Source organism: Salvelinus namaycush, chromosome 8, assembly GCF_016432855.1.
Source record: "Salvelinus namaycush isolate Seneca chromosome 8, SaNama_1.0, whole genome shotgun sequence".
Classification (NCBI taxonomy): Eukaryota; Metazoa; Chordata; class Actinopteri; order Salmoniformes; family Salmonidae; genus Salvelinus; species Salvelinus namaycush.
In genome coordinates this window covers 25,211,522-25,231,503 of record NC_052314.1, presented here as the reverse complement: position 1 = coordinate 25,231,503, position 19,982 = coordinate 25,211,522, and positions in this window count along the sequence as shown.

Here is a 19,982-nt window from a genome sequence, read left to right as displayed (position 1 = left end):
TCTGCCGTTAAGTCTTGGAGGCCCAAAACCTTCTCGGCTGCAGAGATGATGTCCAGCTTCTTGGACACTTGTGCAGTACAATTAATAACTGTGGCTATATATGCCACAAAATCCACCTTCTTAACAATAAGTGTATCCAGATCACTTGATTGGCGTATAACACCGGCAACTGGTTGTGATGCATCCACCGCCATATCTTCTTCAGAACTGTGGCCTCTTGCCCCTTCAACTCTCTTCAACTCCACATAGGAGATATGCTGTACAGCCCTGATCCTTGACACCTCAACCTTTTTCACCCTAACAGGGCACTCAGGGAATTCGGAAATATGATCTCCACCACAGTTGCAACATTTTACATTCAGACTCTTTAATAACATATTCCTTCCGTCTGCAAACACTTGACACATGGACAACGTTTTTACATTTCTTGCATTGCATCGGGTTTTGCACGAACGCTCTTACGGCGTACAGTATCTTATATATCCCAACTTTACATAGGGTGGTAAATACCCAAACGTCAATAATACAGATAAACTTTGCTCCTTTTCCCAATTCTCCATACGGGTCAAGCAACGTGCATTAACTACTCCTGGAATTTTTTGCCTAAGATATTATCACTGTCCAGAGATAACACCTTTTACCGGTGTCCTGCTCCGAAAATCAAAGCTGTCCACTTCATGCGTCGATAATTCCGCGCTCCTGTTGTTCTTTAGACACACACAATATCAACATCATACCACTCCTGTCTACTCTGACTGCATTCACTTTCCCCAAAGCTTTCTTCCCCATCCTCGTGGCTTCACAAGGGTTTCCCAAATAAGCATTATTATCGGGGGAAAAATGTACTCCAACAAGCAACGAGTTATCAGACTAAAAATGTTGGGCTCAAAACAGGTGGGGCTCTTTTGTACACTCAGTGATCCCCACGCAAGGACTAAAAATCCATGACATCCAACAGATAGTTAACCACATGACATTGGTTGTTCACATAATTGATGTTCATAAACAATTGAGAAATAAAACCTTATATTTGGGCATATGATGGAGACATACAGATGGGAGCTTTTTTCATTGATAATATTTCACGTTCTATTTTAATCACGGCAAATTGCCTACTATGACAACTAGGCAGTTCAGAATGATAGGGCTCTGGAAGTTAGTGCAATTGCTTACATATAACAATACAAATGACTGTTTACAAGTATTGTGATATGATGGTTGGTAAGTGAGAAACAATACAAATGATTGATACAATGAAGACAGTTATGCATGTCCTGTCTATAAATCCATAGAAATTCTTATAATTTAGTGTCTGACTTCCTGAGAGCATTAGTACTGTGTTTCTAGACCTATCCAACTAAACAGCTATACATAGAGACTGCTACGGGTATAATATTTTTCAGCAGCCGCTGTTTCTTATTTAATGACACAATACAGGAGAGATCGACATGCATAATCTACTAAAGGCATGACTACCAACAACATTGTTGAAAGTCTTCCGCACAGCTTGGTTCTCTGTGCATATGGCCCCTCCACCTCTGCTCTCCTGGCTAACCTCTCTGTTCATGTCAGCAATAGAGGTCCAGTGATACTTGGGCCCGCCGTTGTCACACACACCACTTGCAGTCATCCACGGTGATGCTATACAACTTAACCGAGGGGAGCTGCAGCTTTATCAAAACGTACACATTGTGGGCAATGGTGCATCCTGCCCCAGCTCTTGGCCTAGAGGGCACTCCCCAAATGTTTATACAGAAGACCAGAGATCTACAGGAACAAAAGAGGCACAAAAAAAGATAGACATGATTGGACTAGCACAAAATGTCAGAAAACAATTCCTTCAGAATTTTACATAAATCTGGACGAAGAACAAATACCTAGGTAGTCTTTTTAGGCTCATATCCAAAAACAATGTCTTACTGTCATCATATTTGCTGTAGTTTACGTAGCTGACAAACTTGTTTCTAGCCAATGATGTCATATTCAGCTGTCGGTACCAGTGCCCTTTCTTGGGATAGCAGCCTCGGTGGACCACACACTGGAGCGTGGGGTAAAATGAGTTGGGGATGTTGTCATACAAAAGTAATACTGTATGAGTATACATGAATGTACTGGAGCTGAATAGCTGTGAATACAGAAAATAGTGGGTAAAGATACTATATTTCTTCCTCCAATTTCTTCCACCGTCACCATGCTGTAAAATAAATTATATTTAACATGGAACCAAAACACATGTTGATATAAATATTTTAAGGAACCATATAAGCAGTGGTGTTCAAATAACATTGTCAGGAGTCAAACTTGTAAAATCTAGATCATGCTGTTTCAATCACCTACTCAATAATGGTTATGTATTTGTAAACATTACCAATATTAATGAATTCGCTGTATGTGTAGGTCACACAGATGAATGTTTGACCTTTGTGGTATCCACTGTCAGAAGTTGGTTGTTTTAGTTCCTTGAAACTGATGTGTGAAACGTGAGAGCCAAATTCCAGTGTATTTCTCCATCATCACAACCCCTGTCACACACGTGTAAATATCTGTATTTTCAGTACTAGACACAAGAAAACATCAGGTGACCCACCAGGAACACACCATTTGTATTGTTTAACATTTCAATTGACTGACTTTCATTGAACAACATGTTCTTACCTGGAGAGAGGATTTGCTTATAAGTGAATATAACTGTATAGGCAGAGTTGCAAAGAAAGCCATATCGCAGACCGGCCAATAAAAATAAAAAGATTAAGATGGGCAGAAGAACACAGACACTGCACAGAGGAACTCTGCCTAGAAGGCCAGCATCCCGGAGTCGCCTCTTCACGGTTGACGTTGAGACTGGTGTTTTGCAGGTACCATTTTAATGAAGCTTCCACGTGAGGCATCTGTTCCTCAAACTAGACACTTATGTCATTGTCCTCTTGCTCAGTTGTAAGCACTCCTCTTTCTATTCTGGTTAGAGACAGTTTGCGCTGTTCTGTGAAGGGAGTAGTACACAGCGTTGTACGAGATATTCCGTTTCTTGGCAATTTCTCGCATGGAATAGCCTTCATTTCTCAGAACAAGAATAGACTGACGAGTTTCAGAAGAAAGTTCTTTGTTTCTGGCCATTTTAAGCATATAATCGAACCCACAAATGCTGATGCCCCAGATACTCATCTAGTCTAAAGAAGGACAGTTTTATTGCTTCTTTAATCAGAACTACAGTTTTCAGCTGTGCTAATATAATTGCAAAAGGGTTTTCTAATGATCAATTAGCCTTTTAAAATGATAAACTTGGATTAGCTAACACAACGTGCCATTGGAACACAGGAGTGATGGTTGCTGATAATGGGCCTCTGTACGCCTATGTAGATATTCCATTAAAAATCTGCCATTTCCAGCTACAATAGTCATTTACAACATTAACAATGTCTACACTGTATTTCTGATCAATTTGATGTTATTAAAATGGACAAAAAAATAGGCTTTTCTTTCAAATACAAGGACATTTCTAAGTGAGCCCAAACTTGTAAACGGTAGTGTACGTCAAATACGTCATGATTGATGTATTGTAACAGGCCAACAATGTGGCGTTAACTTCCATACAAGCATTATACTCAGATTTATTCCTCAAAATAGTGTGAAATACACATATAAAACAATAGACTAAATGTCTGCAAACTTTACTGGGGGGCAATGAGGAGATTCAGGATCCTTCCCCCAAGCATTTCCCTGGCATTTCTATTGTTTTGGTCAAGTTTGATTTACCTATAGCATATGGTTTACAGTCAATTGTTTCCATCCTCATCAAACCATAGATGCGGTAAAGAGGTCAACAGAACGCAGATCATAGGGGATAGAAGAAAGATGCCGGATTGGTGCATATTCAACAAATCTGATCTGACAAAGTGGATATTTATCAAATCCGTCATGTATTGCAGGGATAGGCAACCCTGGTTCTGGAGTGCCGCAGGTACTTAATGTTTTTGATTTAACCAAGCTGGAAGACCAGGTGTGTTGAATTTAGGGAATCATAGAACTGATCAATTAGATCAGTTGATCAGGTATGGTGTCTAGTAGGAACAAAACCCTGCAGTACCTGCGGCACTCTAGGAACAGGGTTACCCCTGATGTATTTTAACAGGCCCACAATGTGGTTACTAAAGTCCGATTTGATTATGCAGTATTGGCTGTTTTCGCTGCACAACATTTAGCCGTAGCCCCTTTTCAGGTTTAAAAGAAGTGACTGCTAAATGCTAACTCACATTCGTATAAGTTTAAGTCGGAAGTTTACATACACCTTAGCCAAATACATTTAAACTCAGTTTTCACAATTACGGACATTTAATCCGAATAGAAATGCCCTGACTTAGGTCAGTTAGGATCACCACTTTATTTTAAGAATGGGAAATGTCAGAATAATAGTAGAGAGAATTATTTATTTCAGATTTCATTTCTTTCATCACATTCCCAGTGGGTCAGAAGTTTACATACATCAATTCGTATTTGGTAGCATTGCCTTTAAATTGTTTAACTTGGGTCAAACGTTTCGGGTGGCCTTTCACAAGCTTCCCACAATAAGTTGGGTGAATTTTGGCCCATTCCTTGCTCGCACACGCTTTTTCAGCTCTGCCCACAAATTTTCTATAGGATTAAGGTCAGGGCTTTGTCATGGCCACTCCAATACTTTGACTTTGTTGTCCTTAAGCCATTTTGCCACAACTTTGGAAGTATGCTTGGGGTCATTGTCCATTTGGAAGACCCATTTGCGACCAAGCTTTAACTTCCTGACTGATGTCTTGATGTTGCTTCAATATATGCACATCATTTTCTTTCCTCATGATGCCATCTATTTTGTGACCTGCACCAGTCCCTCCTGCAGCAAAGCACCCACTTTTTTATGGTGGTTTTGGAGCAGTGGCTTCTTTCTTGCTGAGCGACCTTTCACGTTATGTCAAAATAGGACTCGTTTTACTGTGGATTTAGATACTTTCGTACCTGTTTCCTCCAGCATCTTCACTTCCTTTGCTGTTGTTCTGGGATTGATTTGCACTTTTCGCAAAGTACGTTCATCTCTAGGAGACAGAACTTGTCTCTTCCTGAGCGGTATGACAGCTGTGTGATCCCATGGTGTTTATACTTGTGTACTATTGTTTGTACAGATGAACAGGGTACCTTCAGGCGTTTGGAAATTGCTCCCAAGGATGAACCAGACTTGTGGAGGTCAACAATTTGTTTTCTGAGGTCTTGGCTGATTTCTTTTGATTTTCCTATGATGTCAAGCAAAGAGGCACTGAGTTTGAAGGTAGGCCTCGAAATACATCCACAGGTACACCTCCAATTGACTCAAATGATGTCAATTAGCCTATCAGAAGCTTCTAAAGCCATGACATCATTTTCTGGAATTTTCCAAGCTGTTTAAAGGCACAGTCAACTTAGTGTATGTAAACTTCTGACCCACTGGAATTGTGATACAGTGAGTTATAAGTGAAATAATCTGTCTGTAAACAATTGCTGGAAAAATTACCTGTGTTATGCACAAAGTAGATGTCCTAACCGACTTGCCAAAACTATAGTTTGTTAACAAGAAATTTGTGTAGAGGTTGAAAAACAAGTTTTAATGACTCCGACAAGTGTATGTAAACCTCCGACTTCAACTGTATATATATACATACACACACAGTACCAGTCAAAAGTTGACACACCTACTGTTACGAATCCCTTTGGCCCGACAGTCTAGGGGGGATGGTAATGGGACCCGTAACACAACTCATGCAAATTATAGTAGTGAAAACGTAACAGTGAGAACAAATAACACAGACAACTTAATTACCGTCAAACACTAAATGTTTATTTATAAACACACGGTAAATGGGGGGGGGGAAGCAGGAAAAGGGGCTGAGCGGGACCCAAGGAATGAAAGAATAATAATTCAAAAACACCCCTAAGCTAGACTAGCCTACTTCACAAACAGCTAACTAACTAACCAAAAATACAGGGGGTGGTCCGCCCAGTTCTAACTAGTGTTTTTAACAATGTTTAACTACGGGTAGTGTAGCCCAAGGGCGACTTGTCTGGTTACCCCCTTTTCCCACCATCAAACAAACACTCAAACACCATAACCCAAAACAATACTCACAGGTGGGGACAAAGTGACATGTAGCTGCAAAACACACAAGCGATCTACAGACAGAAGGCATGTTACAAAGAGATTGAGCTGGGGAGAAAACAACTGACAGGGGTTTTAAACCAAGGGAAAGGGACTGTGATTGGGTAAGGGAAAAGGAGCAGGTGTCTTCCGATTAGCGACTGATTGATGACTGATTGGGGAATGATTATTGTCACCTGTGAGTAGGGGAGAAGGAGAGAAAAGAAATACACACAGGATACACACAGAACACTTGTATCCGTAACACTCCCACCCTTAAAAGCGCAACCCTAGGGATTGCGAACACATTTACAAAACATACAAACATCATTATTTTTACACACGTGACAAAGCATCTGCCAATACATTTTCTGAACCCTTTTTGTGGCGGATCTCCAAATTATAATTTTGCACAATCAGGGCCCAACGCATTAGGCGCTGGTTCTGATTGTACATACGGTGGAGAAACACTAAGGGGTTGTGGTCCGTATATACAATCACTGGTAGGGCACTGGAACCAATGTACACCTCAAAGTACTGCAGAGCCAACAACAAAGCAAGAGCTTCCTGTTCTATTGTGGCATAACTTGTCTGACATTTGTTAAACTTCCGAGAAAAATAACACACTGGATGATCCACTCCACTCTTGTCCTGCTGCAGTAGAACAGCACCAGCACCTCTGGCACTAGCATCTACCTCAAGTTGAAACGGTTTTTCAAAATCCGGAGCAGCAAGTACAGGGGTATTACACAAGAGGGCTTTCGCAGATTCAAAAGCTATTTTACAATCCGGAGACCACACAAATGATTTAGCCGGACTGAGCAAATCGGTCAATGGAGCAACTACCGCAGAGAAATTTTGACAGAAACTACGGTAGTAGCCAACCATCCCTAAAAAGCGGCGTAGCTGTCGTCTGGTGGTAGGTGCGGGAAATGCAGTTATAGCCAAGACCTTGGCATCAACAGGGCGCACCTGTCCATGGCCGACCTCTTTGCCAAGATAAGTAACAGTAGCTTTTCCAAACTCGCACTTTGCCAAGTTCAGGGTTAGCGAAGCAGCTGCCAACCGTTCACATACTACCCTGAGAGAGTCAACATGATCTGACCACTCAGACGAATAAATCACCAGATCATCAAGATAAGCACTACAGTTGGGTACTCCAGCTAATACGGAGTTAACCAGTCGTTGGAAAGTGGCTGGTGCATTTCGCATCCCAAAAGCCATGACTGAGTACTGTAGGAAGTTGTCTGGGGTTACAAAGGCAGAAATCTCCGAAGCACGTGAAGTTAACGGAACCTGCCAGTAACCTTTTAAGAGGTCCAACTTAGTAACATACTTAGCAGCTCCAATAGTGTCGATACAGTCGTCCAGTCTGGGTAACGGGAACGAATCTGGCATTGTGACAGAATTAACCTTTCGATAATCCGTACATAACCTGGACGTACCATCAGGTTTAGGAACCAGAATGCAAGGAGAACTCCAAGGGCTTGAACTTGGCGTAGCCAGGTCATTCTCCAACAAATATGTCACTTCATCCCTCATTATCTTCCTTTTGGAAGCGTTGATACGATAGGGGTGTTGCTTGATAGGTGTAGCATTTCCAACATTAATGTCATGTTCCAACACGTTTGTGCGAGTAGGAACGTCATTAAAGAGACATGGAAAACTGTGTAGTAGCCTCACAACATCGTCGGCCTGTCCGTCCGTTAAATGAACCAGACCTGACTGGATAGACAACAGCATTTCTGAGTTGGGCAATCTAACGCACTGCTGCTGAGTATTGCGCAACTCTAATCCATCTCCCTCAACATTATCAATATGACAGTCCACTATCATAGCAGTAGAAGCAGTGGAGACAGCCGTACCTTCCTCTGTTTTTGAACTATCCACTTGGGTGTTGGGTCGGGTGTGGTATGCTTTTAACATGTTAATGTGGCACACACGAGATTGGCGTTTTCTATCAGGCGTTTGAAGCACATAATCAGTTTCACTTAATTTCTTCTCAATGAAATAAGGACCAGAGAAACGAGCTGACAGTGAAGATCCTGGAACAGGCAATAACACCAGTACTTGGTCACCTGGCTGTAGTGGACGAGAAACAGCCTCTTTATCATAGTGTCTTTTCATGCTCCTTTGGGAGGAAGACAGAGCTTCCTTTGCAAGAGCACAGGCTTGGTGTAGGCGCTCCCGAAAGCGACTAACGTAGTCCAACACATTTTCATCTCCTGTACACAACTCTTGGGACAAAAACTGTTCTTTAAGAACTTTCATTGGTCCTCTCACTGTGTGACCAAACACTAGTTCAGCCGGGCTGAAACCTAGGGACTCCTGTACAGTTTCACGAGCAGCAAACAAAACTAGAGGAACTCCCTCATCCCAATCTTTCTCAGATTCCAAACAATATTTACGTAGCATAGACTTCAATGTCTGATGCCAACGTTCAAGCGCACCCTGAGACTCTGGGTGATAGGCGCTTGACACACGGTGCGTAATTGACAAGGATTTTAACACCTGCTTGAAAAGCTTGGACAGGAAATTGGTACCTTGATCACTTTGTACCACCTTAGGTAATCCGAATGTCGTGAAGAATTTAATTAAGGCTTTACTCACTACAGGGGCTGTAATCCTTCGCAGAGGAATGGCCTCGGGGTATCTTGTTGCCATACACATAATTGTCAACAGAAACTGGTTACCCGATTTTGTCTTCGGTAACGGTCCAACACAATCAACCACCACATGTTCGAATGGTTCACCTATGACAGGTATTGGACAAAGAGGAGCGGGAGGAATAACCTGATTTGGTTTTCCTGTTATCTGACATGTGTGGCATGTACGACAGTACTGAGCCACATCTTGTTTTAAACCTGGCCAAAAGAAATGGCGAAGAATCCGATCATAAGTTTTTGTGATTCCTAAATGACCAGACCACTGGTGATCATGAGCAAGGGATAACACATTTTGTCGAAAGGCTGTAGGAATCACTATTTGGTAAACAGCATTCCAATCTCCGCCCGCGTCATCATGGGATGTCCATTTACGCATGAGGAGATTACCATCAATGAAGTAAGCCACGTTTTTCTTCTTTACCTCTTCCAATGAGACAACACTAGAAAAACATTTAGCAAGCTTGGTGTCAACCTTTTGGTTAGCAACCAGCTGCTCACGAGTGACTGGTAACTGTATTGCATCAGCAATAAGTTCAACATTCTTCGCTTCTTTCCTGGGCTGTTTGTCAGAGGTGATCAGCTTCCCAGAGGTAGCACACAACCCATCCTCTTGATCATCCTCTTTGAACAGAACAGTGTTCGACAAATCTATCACGTCACTCTCTTGTCGTGCCTGAGCACGAGTGACAGCACAAGCAGGGAACACATGTGGATAACTCTGTGCCAGCTCATTGGAGAGAGAGTGGTCACTTTTATCCAATACTTCCAATATGGGTACTATCTTTCCTCCGGCAATATCGTTACCCAATATAAAGGTCACACCTTTTACTGGCAACATAGGACGTACCCCCACTCTGAATATTCCACTGATTAACTCAGAGTGTACTTTCACAAAGTGCAATGGCACTGGGACAAAACCCATTTCTATACCCTGAACTAACACACTGGAACCACAGTATGTATCGTCGGATAAGGGCAACACATCAGACAATATAAACGACTGCGCCGCACCAGTATCTCTAAGGATTTTAACCGGACGCTGAGACGCTTCGTCATTCGCTAGGGACACAAACCCCTCGAAAATGAACGGTTCATAACTACGGTCGGGAACTGGGTCTTTCAAAATACATTTACCCTTAGGCACCTGTTTCGTTTCAGACCTCACAACCGTACGAATTAGACCAACACCTGTTGGTGGCTTGGCACGAAGAGGCATCCCTTGTTTACGTTTTAGCAGGAAGCAATCATTAATCATATGTCCCACCTTATGACAATAGAAACAGGGACGCTCATTTTTCTGGCGTGCTTGATATACTGCTGGCCGACTAGGGCTATAAGTAGGCAATTCTGTAACTCTACTCTCAAAAACACACTCTTGTGCGTCAACACAAACTCGTCTGCCAACACAGACGCTTCGGACAGGGAGGATACTTTCTGTTCGTTTAGGTACACTACAATGCGTTCAGGTAAGCAATTTTTAAACTCTTCCAACAAAATTAACTCGCGGAGAGAGTTAAAATCAGTTACCTTGCTAGCAGCATGCCATTTATCAAACAGATTTCCCTTCTCTCTAGCAAATTCCACATAAATCTTACTAGAAGACTTCTTATGAGACCTAAATCTCTGTCGGTATGCCTCAGGCACAAGCTCATAGGCGCGAAGAACAGTAGCTTTGACCACTTCATAATTTAAACTGTCTTCAAGAGGTAGCGCTGACAAAACCTCTTGGGCTTTACCAGTTAATTTACACTGAAGTAATAGGCACCATACCTCTTTAGGCCATTTCAAGGCTACGGCTATACGTTCAAATACACAAAAATAGGAGTCAACCTCTGACTCTCTGAACAAAGGTACCAAGGCAATCTGCCTACTAATGTCAAAAGTGTTGGCATCTCTAGTTGGTGAGGACGGCTCACTAACAGTCACTGCAGGAACGAAGGCTAGCCTCGCTGTCTCTGCCTCCAGTTCCATCTGGCGCATTTTTAACTCCATCTGCCGCTGTTCTCGTTCTTTTTCTGCCTCAATTTTACACATCTCCATTTTTAACTCCATCTGCCGCTGTTCTGCCTCAATTTTACACATCTCCAACTGGAGAGTCTCTCGCCTAATTTGGGCTCTCTTCCGCCTCCAGTTGGAACTGTATTGACCGGCCATCCCTCCTGGTATCACCAGTTGACTGTGGGGAGAGTGGATCAAAACGGGGCAATGTGGCTGGAGCTTTAGCCTCGCCCTCAGACACCACTGGGCTTAGAGGAGCAGCAACATCCCCTACAGGGGTAGTAGGCTCAGGCAGCGGTAATACAAGCACCTGTTCTTCCAACAAAACATTCAACACTAATTGTTTAACCTCCGCTTTAACTACATTCTGTGGAATCAATACTGAATAATGGTCAGCCAAGGTCATTAAATCAATTCTACGACACCTATCAAAAACCTCCCACGAAGGGTTATCCAAAAAGGACTTCAAATCAAATGTAGCCATTTTTAAATACTACACAGAGCCAACAAATAGCAAACACCAATTCTACTTTAGCTATAACGTTCAACACTGAACTAGACCACTAAAACAATCTGCACAAGCGGTATGGGTGTCAGTAATGACAGATCCCGGATGAGCCCCCACTTATGTTACGAATCCCTTTGGCCCGACAGTCTAGGGGGGATGGTAATGGGACCCGTAACACAACTCATGCAAATTATAGTAGTGAAAACGTAACAGTGAGAACAAATAACACAGACAACTTAATTACCGTCAAACACTAAATGTTTATTTATAAACACACGGTAAATGGGGGGGGGGGAAGCAGGAAAAGGGGCTGAGCGGGACCCAAGGAATGAAAGAATAATAATTCAAAAACACCCCTAAGCTAGACTAGCCTACTTCACAAACAGCTAACTAACTAACCAAAAATACAGGGGGTGGTCCGCCCAGTTCTAACTAGTGTTTTTAACAATGTTTAACTACGGGTAGTGTAGCCCAAGGGCGACTTGTCTGGTTACCCCCTTTTCCCACCATCAAACAAACACTCAAACACCATAACCCAAAACAATACTCACAGGTGGGGACAAAGTGACATGTAGCTGCAAAACACACAAGCGATCTACAGACAGAAGGCATGTTACAAAGAGATTGAGCTGGGGAGAAAACAACTGACAGGGGTTTTAAACCAAGGGAAAGGGACTGTGATTGGGTAAGGGAAAAGGAGCAGGTGTCTTCCGATTAGCGACTGATTGATGACTGATTGGGGAATGATTATTGTCACCTGTGAGTAGGGGAGAAGGAGAGAAAAGAAATACACACAGGATACACACAGAACACTTGTATCCGTAACACCTACTCATTCCAGGGTTTTTCTTTATTTTTACTATTTTCTACATAGTAGAATAATAGTGAAGACATCAAAACGATGAAATAGCACATATGGAATCATGTAGTAACCAGAAAATTGTTAAACAAATAAAACTATATTTTATATTTGAGATTCTTCAAAATAGCCACCCTTTACCTTGATGACAGTTTTGCACACTCTTGGCATTATGACGTCATTATCATAGTGCTTTCAAGACAACTGGGAACTCCAACAAATACGAGGTGAAATCATGACGATCTGAGTTCCCAGTTGTCTTGAACGCACTGAAGTCGGAAGTAGGAGATTTCCGAGTTCCCAGCTGTTTTGAACACGGCATTAATGCTCAGGGGGAGAAGACAGGATATTCCCTTTGAGACAGGAACCAAAATCCTCCATAGTGACCCGTGAATGCGTTCGGTCACGACAGCTCGATATGCTGTTCGATTTCACTTACCGGCATGCCAACTGAGCCAGGATCACAGTGAAACGGATTGGGAAGTATGCCCCAAAGTGCTCTTCCAAGCGTTGGAGGTGAGCAGTCATCACTCATGTGAAACACTTACTGATTCTGTGTTCTGTTAGAAACATGCACAACAGCCGAGGGAACGGGGCATGGTTCGCTTTTGAAAGACTCTCTCTCCAATAAGAATTCTTTCCTCTGAATCCACTGATTTGGTCACTCATCTGTATAATGTTTTTGTATTTCCCCTGCATGCTTGCATTCAGTTCCCCAAATATGTATGTTACATCCTTGCCTGTTACATAGGCAAGGAGACACATAGGCAAGGAGCCCATAAATTTAGAATTTTGTAACATTCCCAGAATGCATGAATTAGTGAGTCATTAGTAGTTTTACACTTCAGACATGACTCTGCCATTGTGCTGTAGAATTTGTGAATTTTTGTATAATAAATTCTATCCATAAATTTATACTGAATTAAGAGTAAATTTTCGTTAACTGCAATCTCGTTATGTTCCAACATTCCCTCCATCTTGTGCCAATATCAGTTTTTTAAAAACTTCTTATGGATAGGGGGAAGCATTTTCACGTTTGGATGAAAAGCGTGCCCAGAGTAAACGGCCTGCTACTCAGTCCCAGTTGCTAATATATGCATAGTATTAGTAGATGGATAGAAAACACTCTGAAGTTTCTAAAACTGTTTGAATGATGTCTGTGAGTATAACAGAACTCATATGTCAGGTGAAAACCGGAGAAAAATCCAACCAAGAAGTGGGAAATCTGAGGTTTGTAGTTTTTCAAAGCTTGGCCTACCGAATACACAGTGTCTATGTGTCACGTTCCTGACCTGTTTTCTGTTGTTTTGTATGTGTTTAGTTGGTCAGGGCGTGAGTTGGGGTGGGTATTCTATGTTGTGTGTCTAGTTCGTCTGTTTCTGTGTTCAGCCTAATATGGTTCTCAATCAGAGACAGCTGTCAATCGTTGTCCCTGATTGAGAATCATATATAGGTGGCTTGTTTTGTGTTGGGGATTGTGGGTGGTTGTTTCCTGTCTCTGTGTTTGTGGTCTGCACCAGATAGGACTGTCTCGGCTTTCTATTTTGTTATTTGTTAATGTTCATCGTTTATTGTTTAATTAAACATGTTGAACACTAACTGCGCTGCATTTTGGTCCTCTCCTTCATCCCAGGAAGAAAGCCGTTACACTATGGGGTTAACCTCTAAGGGATCGGTGTCCCCACAAAGGAACGGTTGAGCTAACCTGCGCTAATGTGATTAGCATAACGTTGTAAGTAACAAGAACATTTCTCAGGACATAGACATGTCTTATATTGGCAGAAAGCTTAAATTCTTGTTAATCTAACTGCACTGTCCAATTTACCGTAGCTATTACAGGGAAAAAATACCATGCTATTGTTTGAGGAGATTGTGCAACAACAAAACACTTATCACGGCAACTGGTTTGATACATTCACCTCAGAAGGTAAATAATGTACTTACATTCAGTAATCTTGCTCTGATTTGTCATCCTGAGGGTCCTAGAAATAAAATGTAGGATAGTGTTTGATAAAATAAATTTTTATGTTCAAATGTAGGAACTGGGTTCTACAGTTTGAACCCCTGCTGTGTCAATCTACACACAATACTCCATAATGACAAAGCAAAAACAGGTATTCAGACCCTTTACTCAGTACTTTGCTGAAGCACCTTTGGCAGTGATTACAGCCTCAAGTCTTCTTGGGTATGAATACAAGTTTAGCACACCTATATTTGGGGAGTTTCTCCCATTATTCTATGCAGATCCTCTCAAGCTCTGTCAGGTTGGATGGGGAGTGTCGCTGCACAGTTTTTTTCAGGTCTCTCCAGAGATCAAATCAAATTGTATTTGTCACATGCGCCGAATACAACAGGTGTAGTAGACCTTACAGTGAAATGCTTACTTACAAGCCCTTAACCAGCAATGCAGCAGTTTTAAGAATCTTTACTAAATTAACTAAAGTAAAAAAATGGGGCGGGGGGAGTCAATGCAAATAGTCTGGGTGGCCAATTAATTGTTCAGCAGTCTTATGGCTTCGGGGTAGAAGCTGTTTAGGAACCTTTTGAGTTACACTTGGCGCTCCGGTACCACCTGCTATGCGGTGGTAACCGTCGATGACTTGGGTGACTGGATTCTGACCATTTTTTGGGCCTTTCTCTGACACCGCCTAGTATATAGGTCCTGGATAGCAGGAAGCTTGGCCCCAGTGATGTACTGGGCTGTACGCACTACCCTCTGTAGCGGTCAGATGCCGAGCAGTTGCCGTACCAGGCGGTGATGCAACCGGTCTGCATGCTCTTGATGTTCGATCGGGTTCAACTCCGGGCTCTGGCTGTGCCACTCAAGGACATTCAGAGACTTGTCCCGAAGCCACTCCTGCGTTGTCTTAGCTGTGTGCTTAGGGTCCCCCGATTGCTCAGTTTGGCCGGGCGGCCAGCTCTAAGAAGGGTCTTGGTGGTTACAAACTTCTTCCATTTAAGAATGATGGATGCCACTGCGTTCTTGGGGACCTTCAATGCCACCAACATTTTTTGGTACCCTTCCCCAAATCTGTGCCTCGACACAATCCTGTCTCGGAGCTCTACGGTCAATTCCTTCGACCCCATGGCTTGGTTTTGATCTGATATGCACTGTCAACTGTGGGACCTTATATAGACAGGTGAGTGCCTTCAAAATCATGTCCAATCAATTGAATTTACCACAGGTGGACTCCAATCAAGTTGAATGCATCGCTACTGTAGGAGGCCGTCCTTTTACTGGTTGTCTCCTCTGTCTTTCTCATTCAAACACCCACAAGCACAGCCACACACAGTCCCAGAGCGCTGCCCCCTTCCATTAAAATGGTTGGATTTTCAAATCCAAACAACGAGAGGTCTCAACACTCAAGGGAAAAAAATATGAGAGAGCTAATCAAACCCGGCACACAATTTCTGAGCGAATTTTGCATGACAAACATCATCCTTTCTAGACCAGTGTGTTCACAGCTCTCCCTGCGCTGTGGGTCACGTGAGCCAGGCTACCAGAGAGCCTGGAGCTAGAGGATAAGTGCACTAACTCCTGTGCCATAAAGGCCCAGACTTCTTGGCACCATTGTCCTATGGTTTGTGTAGAGCAGCCATGAGATGAACTGGGACCACCAGCTGAGCTCCATTCTCTCAGCAGCTGATGGCAGCGTGGCCAAGATGAGGGTGAGTAACCAGTAGATGGCACTATAACATAATTATACATACTGTACTTGGCATTATACATCTCTCGTCTCCCCCAGCCCTCCACCTCTGTTCTCACCCTCTGTGATGCAGTGGGCAGACCTGGCAGCCGTCCAATCACAACTGCAGATCCAGGTCCGTGTGTGTTGTGTGTGCATGCGAGTGTATATGTTTATATAAAATAATACTTTTTATTACATACTTAAAAGGTGCCTAAATAGCAATACATTTTAAGTAATTTCTTCTTCCTCTTCTTCCTGTTGTAATGGTTTCCAGGCCCTAGAGTCTTCATGACATGGACAGAGAGAGACACTCAGCAGTGCCACATACAGGCACTACAAGGTACCTATAAATGACACTAACAATTATTGCTCACAGGAATATAGCAACCAATATTAATAGATTTATTGAATGAATATTGTAGATGTGTTATTCTTTTATCTCTCAGACGAGATTCACTGGCTGTGAGAGCAGGCGGCGGAGAAAGAGCAGGAACGAGAGAGGGATGGAGAGAGAAGGTCAGAGCTGGTGAGTCCGGGAGTGGAGAGAAGGAGGAGAGAGCAATGGAGGAGAGAGGTGGGCCGTGAGCTCAGCACTTTGAGAAGGCACATCACTAGGTAACCTGGAAGAGGTGATATGTACCCCGACCCAATCCTAAATCAACCATTAGCCCTTAGTGTGGAACCATACCAGTTTGGAGCAGTTTGGTGAAAGCTGTCCTTTTCGTTGATCGTTGTCATTTACAGTTTCAGCTCTTTTAATTTGATTTATTTTACCAGGTAAGTTCACAGAACACGTTCTCATTTACAGCAACAACCTGGGGAATAGTTACAGGGGAGAGGAGGGGGGGATGAATCAGCCAATTGTAAGCTGGGGATGATTAGGTGGCCATGATGGTACAGTATGAAGACCAGATTGGGAATTTAGCCAGGACACCGGGGTTAACACCCCTACTCTTACGATAAGTGCCATGGAATCTTTAGTGACCACAGAGAATCAGGACATCCATTTAACATCCCACCCGAAAGACAGCACCCTACACAGGGCAATGTCCCCAATCACTGCCCTGGGGTATTGGGATAAAACAAAATAGACCAGAGGAAAGGGTGCCTCCTACTGGCCCTCCAACACCACATCTAAGCTGCAAAGGGATCATCTGAGGAGAGAGGTGGACACACTCAAACTCTGTTCTCAGGTTGTTTCTGCAGGACTATACATCTCAGACTCAGAGCTGGTCTCTGTATGGAGGGTAAGCACAGTCTTGCTTACACCTACTCCTTCTGTTTCATCTTACAGTATGCGTGTGACAGGGAGGCATGAGGAGGACATGTTTCTTCAGCAGTCGGAGGCCAAAGAGATAAGGGGGCAGTATGAACGCAGGTGCAAGGTATGAATGAATGAACAAATGAAATATAAATAGAATGGATGAAGGTAATTTGAGTGACTCCCGCCCCCTAACCTCTAAAAAGTATCTTTCCCCAGACACTAGAGGAACTGACAGAGCTACAGAAACCACAGCTTTGACCTGACCAACTGTCTTTCAATACACACACTGAGCAGATCAGGTGTGTGTGCGTGTGTAATAATGCCATCTCTGTGTGTCCTGCAGGGCATCTGTATCAGAGCTGAAGGACGAGATCAGGAGTCTGATTCTCACGGAGAGACAACACACGTACTTCTACAACACGCACAGCAGGCAAAATACAAACACACAAACACACATACTCACCTGAGTGGTTTAACCCTCTGTTTCTCTTTAACCTGCTTTTTGGCACTTCATATATGGAGCTACTAATACAGGGGTGCAAATTAACTACCATTCAACTCAACTCAAATAGAACCACTTGGTTTCAACAATGACTTTAGTCCCATTGATACAGATGAGTGGCACGACAACAAACCCCTTGACTTGTTGGTCTGCAACCAACAAATCTGTCAACTAGAGGGCGGTATCCCAAGCAGGAACTCTAAGGTAGCTAACTTTGATAAACATTCAGAAATAGAAATAACTATTGCTAATTAGTTTAAAAAAAAGGTCAACTTGTATGTGCTGTTGTGAGTGAGTCAGTTAAACCATTTCTATCTATCAGTATCCACCTGTCCACAGTCTATCAGTATCCACCTGTCCACAGTCTATCAGTATCCACCTGTCCACAGTCTATCAGTATCTTTATGAAGTCTGAAATATGAAGTTATTTCACACACACACAGTATTCACTTCACATTAATAGAGCATAATCCTCATAGAAGCTTTACATAAGAGTTTCTCTCTGAACCTGTGTGATACATTTACCATGTCTGTGTTCATGGAGTTCCCTTCCCTTGAGACAGTAAATGGACTACTAATGGTAGTGGCTAGCACTGACTGACTTAACATATTGGGCAACAAGTTACCCTCATGCGATGTAGTTACATGATTAAAACAAAGAGTGAATTGTATTGAAAGACAACTTCTCAAATTCAGTTGGAAACAGTCATGTCACCAGTGAAATCTCTTCTGTTGAATCTTCCCAAGGCTCTTCCTGACTAAGACACAGACATGTAAGAGCATAGATCTGGGTCTGGGCCTGGCTGTGAGAACTGCATTGATGGACAACCCAGTCTCAGAGTTAAGAACGCTTGCTATGAAATGTAGAATTTTAACTAGCATGAAATGTTTTGCGCTGACATGGAGTTTCCTCTGTATTGACTTGCACTCTGTCTATATCTCTGGTGGCGATGAAGAGAGTCCATTAAAGCTCTATAAAAGGTACTAAAGATACTCAGACAAAGACCCCTCCCCTTTTACAAGTGTGACTGACCAGGTTTGAACCCAGGCTGTCTGCACGCCACAAGGCTGTGTTAGCCCACTGAGCTAAAAGCACCAGAGACAAGTCTCCCAAATAAAGAAACAAGAGAAGATTTTAAAAATGAACAATAACAAGCAGGACCTTTAGAGAGAGGAACTCGTTTTCAATTCGTAAAGTGCAACAGTACTGTATGACACTATAGCCAGGCACAAGGAGCCTACCAGGCTTTAACTGGTGTTGAGAGATGATCCTTTGTTACTGACCACTCAACCAAACCACAGCTGACTGAAAGTGCACCCTAGAATGTAGAAGTGGGAGTGCTGCTGATGGAACCTGGGATCCACACAGATCAAGAGGAGAGCTGTTCACACTCAGAACCCTACTGTTGCGCACGGACACAAAGGTGGAGAAGGAACGCCAAAGTTGCATCTCAATGGTCTAAAATGGCGCCTCCCTCTACCCCATTCTCCATCTGCACTGATCTGAAATCACAGGCTCAAGATAAGCAATATGGAGGATGCCTACCTGGGACTGGCTTTCACCACTCCATTTCTCTCATGTCAGTGCAGATAAAGGAAAGGAGATGAGGACAGGGGACAAGGAGAATAGATCAGGTTGGACTATAGATACGCAGCCCCAGTTCAGAAAGAGAGGGTCTGTGGGGTTCTAGCTGTTCCACCTGGTCAGAGACAGAGGGTCTGGGGGGGTCCGTTTGGCTGTTCCATCAGGTCACTGTGTCCTCTCCGTCTCCATCAGAGGCTGCACATGGACAGGGGAGTATCCTCCATCATATCATCCTAAACAGGGGAAAACGCAACAGGATATCAGCAGGAACACGAGTAAACACTGAACGGTTAGCACTGGTCCAGGTGACAGGTGGTGAGTGAAGTAAATGCTAACAATGCCTACTTAGTGTAATAGCTCACAAAACAAGACTAAGGCTATCACAAGTCTTCAGGTCTCATTACTGTTAAGCGTTACACTAGCTCTTCACCTAACCACTTGTGTTCTACTGTCTCACCATAGGCAGGTCCTGGAGCGTGTGGAACTCAGGCCGCTGGTCCCGTCATTGCAGTTTAATGAAAAGGAGCAGGGTGATGATGGCTGCAGTGACGATGAAGGCTGACACTAGTCCAGCTAGGTGAGGGTCCAGGGCAGGAGCGCCATTATGGAACACTGGCTCCCCTGCCGGGGTTAGGGGAACATATACACACACACATATACAGTATAACATACATTGAGTGTATAAAACATTAGGAACACCTGCTCTTTTCATGACAGACTGACGAGGTGAAGGATTTTTAAGCCTTGAGACAAGGATTGTGTGTATGTATGCCATTCA